The sequence below is a fragment of the Pteronotus mesoamericanus genome, unplaced genomic scaffold, assembly GCF_021234165.1.
Source record: "Pteronotus mesoamericanus isolate MK-2021 breed Mesoamerican mustached bat unplaced genomic scaffold, CSHL_Meso_final contig_163, whole genome shotgun sequence".
Lineage (NCBI taxonomy): Eukaryota > Metazoa > Chordata > Mammalia > Chiroptera > Mormoopidae > Pteronotus > Pteronotus mesoamericanus.
Window position 1 is genome coordinate 4478312 of NW_026555064.1, and position 5895 is coordinate 4484206.

A 5895-nucleotide genomic window follows, 5' to 3' on the forward strand; every position below is an offset into this window, starting at 1 on the left:
ATATAAAAACAGTATCAAAATTACCTTTTAAAAAGAAAACATAAGTTACGGTTATGACCACTAGGGCAGAACACAGAAGTTTATTTTTCTTTTAATAAAATGTAATTGTTCTTGTCTCATGTTGCATACATTTGACTCTTACTCTTGATTTTTATCAAACTGAAGTAGGGCTACTAAATGTCAGTTAGAGGTGGGATTTTACATTAAGTTCAGTGACAATAAGTCATTTTCTAGCTGTAGAAGACAGTGTAAGGTCAGGGAAAAGAAGCCTTTACTTTTCAATAGTTAGTTTCCATATAAAAATTGGCACTTGGTGCTCATCAAAGAAAAGAAATATTGGATGTGCTCTAAATGTCCATTGTGTTTTTGAGCCAACTACCTGATGGAAGTCATCACTTATATGTAAATGAACTGTCAGTGGCTTGCTACTGTGGGCAATCACTGGACTGTGAAGGGTATGTCTTAATAAGAACCGAAGCTCTTCACAGACTTTGATTTACTGGAAATAAAAAGTCCTCTGAGACTACAAAGGACACTTGTTTCAGATAAAACGTCTAGACAGTAGCAATATATTTAGGGCTTTTATTATAGCAAAACTGCAAATTAGAATGGAGTGGTGAGAAAGTTCCTGTGGCCCCGCTGAGCTCCGAAATGCTGCTTTGGACTAGAGTACTACAGTCTTCAGAACAGCTAAGCCAATTAAACAAAAGTGCATTAAGAAAAAAAAAAAGAAAGATTAAGACAAATTTGTTACATCTTTTAAATTATTTATGTTTTACATTTTCTTATAAATCTATTTTTTCTTATTAAATCTAGCTATTTGATACTGGAAAGTTAAACTTTCATGATTCTACAACAAAGATTACTTTTCAGAAAATTTGGATTTAAGGGGATTTTTTTTTATTCATTCCTTTTCCCAATTTCCATTCCAAAACACAATTGAAATGCTGAATTCAATATTTTATTGATGTTTTTATTAATGTTTTTATTAATCTTAATAATAACACAATAACTTTGCAAAATGCTTTAGAATTTGCTGTGTACTTTCATATAAGTATGAATCATGAAAACCTTAATAGTGTTAAAAATGATTAAAGAAGGCAATTCAGGTGACACAAACAAACTTAATATTTAACACTTCATGAAGTGGGCATCTCCATTTAGGGAACAGCAAGATGATGTGGAAGGAAGATTTTATAGGATAAAAAATAAGGAAGAGAAAAACAGCAAATATGTCATTGGCTGGGATCACACAGTCAACCTTGTTTGGAGAGAGAGGGAACAGAAAAATGAGTCCAAAGCCCAGAGCTGGCTTGGTGCTGGGGGACTGGCTGACTGAGTGCACTGCGTTGCTGGTCCAGGGCAGCATTTAATTTACAGGGACACAAAATTATCTAAGTTTTGGTTTGCTGGCATGGAACCCAGGAAGGAGCAGCTCCATCTTGAGTATAGAGATTTATTCCAATAATCATTACACCAAATTTTTAACTGCTTTTGCTCTTAGCATGCTATGTTCAAACAAGGCTATCAGTCAGCGTAAGTTAACTGCTTTGAAAAACAATTCTAAAAATCCTTATGAGCTTAAAATCGTAACAATTTCTTTTTTGCTCACTACAAAATCCAGAGTGAGTCAGCAGAGACTCCACTCCATGCAGCCTTTCAGAGATTCATTTTAATAGCTTTGCCATTCTTTAGGGCCATTCTTCACAAAGAGGCAGCAGCCCAAAAAAGAGAATGTGGAGAAAAGCACACCCACTTCTTTGTTTCAGTCTGAACTTGGAACATATCACTTCTACTCACTATCTACTGGAGAGAACTTGCCACCTGCTTCCATCTAAATTTAAGGGAACTAGAAAATATGGTCTAGTTTTACATCAAAAAAGAGAATATTCTACTTTCTGTCACAAGGATTCAATTTCATTCCTCCTTATTTTAGGGGGCAAGAAAAATTTCATAGGCCTTCGCTTGGATTGCCATCATTTTAATTTAAAATTTAATCTCAAAAGTATCCAAATAATTCAGTCTTCTTAGTTTCTCCAATATTTTGATATTACTTCCCTAGTACAATTAATTCATCAAGAATTCTACATCAATTTAAAGAGAAACAATTTTTGTTTCTCAGATATGTACTTTTCCTTCTTGAGATTAAAGGACTTGGGTTTCATTTGTGTTTTGGTATATTACTCAAACAAAAATCATGCCAAGAAAATAGTTTTAGTAATATGTTGATAACAACTATTCTTTTGATAAAAACCACCCGTTTCCAGTTTTCTAGAAATATGCTATGAAGAATTGATACTTGTAGAGCAATGGAGGGAAACAGAATTGAACTATCCCCATAAGGGAAAAGAGAAAGAGAAAACTTAACTAAAATTCTAAATAGCTTTGCTGAACATTTTGAACAAATATGCTGGCTTAAATATACTTCCTTTAAGATTGTTGTCTCTTTCTGGAATAAATGCTAAAATTTCATATTTTGGAATTATTAAACATATCCCATATTGGATTTCTTTTATTTGTGTTTCCTCTAAGTTTTTGTACACTTTCCACATTGTAAAAAATGTATGTTTCTAAAATAATAATAGTCCTAATAATAACAACAACAGAATAAAAGCTATATTTTCAGCCTCCCACATACAAAATTTCCCTTAAGGACACTGGGCGGACACAGACACTCATACTGCCAGAACTCCTCCAGGCCGTCGCATGCCCTGTTGGTTCTGAGGTTAGTGCCTGTGGGGTAGCTTCCTGATTTTGGCAAGTTTGATCCTGGGACTATAGGAGTAATTCATAGAACTTCTGCAATGTCAACTTTTTTTGAGTTGTTTGAGTTGTATCTCTTAATAAGTCTGTTTTTGATCCACATGTAGGTTGTGTTGTTCTGTTGTCTTTGAGAATCCTGAGCCATATATTTTCCCTCTCTCCCTCCCTGACCCCCTTCCTTCCTCCCTCCCTCCCTCCCTCCCTTCCTCCCTTCCTTCTCTCTCTCTCTTTCCTTTTCTCCTTCCTTCCTTCCCTCCTTGTTAAATAATGCTAGTCAATAAAAACTCTACCAGTATAAAGGAATATAAATATATTTGAAAGTTAAGATGCACTTCTCAAAACGAAGACTTCTGATGCACAGTGTACATTCCATGTATCAGACCTCCTCACGTGTCATGCTGTCACAGGTGGGCACAGGTAACCAGGTTCTTGGTGATTGTGGACAAAAAAATTGAACTGAATACACAGAGTTTATAGCAGAAAGCAAGAAAAAGCAGATTTATTAAGCCACACAGAACATGGGAACAGGCCAACTCTGAGCAGAGCAGAGAAGAGCAGAGCCTAAGAGCAGCAGCAGCTGCAGCCGCAGCAGCCCCAAACTCAGGGGCTAGAGGACTTTTAGTCCTCTAGAGTGGGTCTCTCCACAATGCTAATTTATTATAATGATATTATAATGAAGCAGGGGTCAGGTAGCATCTTCTGCACAGGTGCATTCCTGATTCACCAGGATTCAATGCTTTTCCAGATACAGAAACTACCAGTCTTAGAACAGGGTCTCCGCCCTTTGTCCATGTTCTTTATCTTAGTCCTGGGGCACCTCCGGAGTTTCCTGCTTCCTGATTATCTCCTGCCTCAACGCTATCCCAAACAATCCCAGTTTCACTTTCTCCCTCGTATCACTGCGGCTTCATCTTAGTTGAAAGCATATTTGATATCCTAAATTGTATTCTCATAAGTAATTCTCTATGGAAGAAAAGCCAAAGATATCAGATAAGTAACTTTATTTTTGATAGGATGATAATTTTATGAAATTCCAGAGGTCTGAGAGTTGCTTATGATCCACGAAAATGAAAAAGATGCAATAGGAAAAGATTTATCAATTTAATCTTTCTGCATTTTGACATCATGTGTATTAAAGACTAAACTATTTATACATTTATTACAGTTTCAATGATAATGTATTGGTTAGTCTGGAAGTAAAATCTCTCATGTAGTTAGATGACTAATAGAACATATATATTGAGACTTTGTAATAAATGAAATATGATTATAAGAAAAACTGATAGTGCCTTATTCAAATGTAAGTCCCATAGCTTTTATCATAAAACAAGATACCTGGGTAATCTGTAAGAGTCTGAAAATTTATGTTTTTGAAACATCATTGGTGCTTCAGAATCTCAAGTAGTTGATTTTCTTGATAAAAGTATAAGTTTATTTATAAAACTCTCTTATACTAAAAGAAAAATGCGAACAACAACAAAAAAACCTGTGGAAATGAAAGTGTGAGTAACTTATTTAATAAAATGGAGTAGCTGGAACCAGCATTACTTATGTAATCCAAGGCTCTCATTCTACAAAGATAAAAGTTGAAAGAGAAGGTTAAGAGACTCGCACAGCACTTTAGTGCCTGGGCTGGGGTTGGCATAGAATCTGATTCCCTAATCCAGTGTTCTCTAGTCTATTCTACATTACCTCTCCAGAAGACAAAGTGAGTGGGTATTAAAACACCTAGAAAGTAGAAGGATCCACGACACAGGACCCAACTAAGCAGCATCACAAAGGAACCACACACCCCATATGATAACTTCTCTGAGAGTCTCTCTTCCCTCACGAAATATCCCCCTGCTGTCTTAGCTTGCACCTCCCCTTTTCCACATGCTTTAGAAGAGGTTAGCTACTTTAATCAATTCAATTGGTTCCAGGTGTTAATGGGTCCTAATGGCTTCGTGTATTACTTTGTTTGCATTTTAAAAAGCCCTGTCAGCTCTTTATGGATGACTTAATGCTGAGAGCTTCAGACATTGTGCAAACCAGTTTTTTGGGGGTATCCTAATAATATCCATGTCAATACTCACCACTGATTTCACTGAAATACAAAAACATTACTTCCTAGAAATTTTGTGTATTTGTTATGACTTTCATTAAGTGTGTGTCCTAGTATACAACTTGTGACTAGGTGATCATATCAATACAGTATATTATGTCAGGGTTGATATAGTTAAACACCTGATTTGACTCTGACTGCCAGGCTGGCCAATGCAAAGTCTGAGTTAAACAGCCAAAACATTACATTTTTTAAAGACTTGTATTTCTTACGTAAGAGAGTTTATAAATCCCCCTTTCTTCAAAATAGTTCTTGGATTTGTCCTTTTCTTGTTTATTCTCACATTCAGCTGCTAGTCCAGAACCTTACCACTTTTAACCTAGACTTCATAATATGTCTTCAGAATTTTCTCAAATATAAATGTCCAATTCTCCAATCCATTTAGCAATATATGGTCCTCCTACTCAAATCTGTCTTATACATTCTTCGATCGTGACTTTGTAGACACCCAGCCAAAGTTCAAACCTTTACCCTTGTACTCTGTGCTATTTTCACTACAGCTCACCTTACTGCCAATCTCCGGACCGCCCAGGGAAAGCCACCATCCTGCCTTAGTTCATGGCACCTCTCCTATTTTCTTCTTGTTTGCTGGATTTAGTTAATCTGGGTAATCAATCCTAGAATTACCTTAAAACCTTTTCTAGAAAAGTTGGCCATCCTTAGTTCTATTTTCCGCTTCTGCAAGTGTGACTTTGCGCCTATAATTTTTGTTCTTGATGATGTTTTACTTTTGCCTTGGTTTATATATTTATCTATATATATCAATATGTGTTATCATAGCATATCAATGTATATACCTATGTGTATATCAGTTGTTTCATGTGCATAGCTTAACTCACCAGAAAAAGGAAAAAAGAATTTCCTGAGAGCAAAGATTATGCCACATGCCTAAACCTAGCACAGGTTTTTGAGAAATGCCAGTTGAATTGAGGATCTTAAACCAATCTGCTCATCAAGTAGAACAGACTAGCAAGAGTTTTACCAAGAAATAAATGCCTTTCTACAGCAAATGCCTGAAAATATATAGA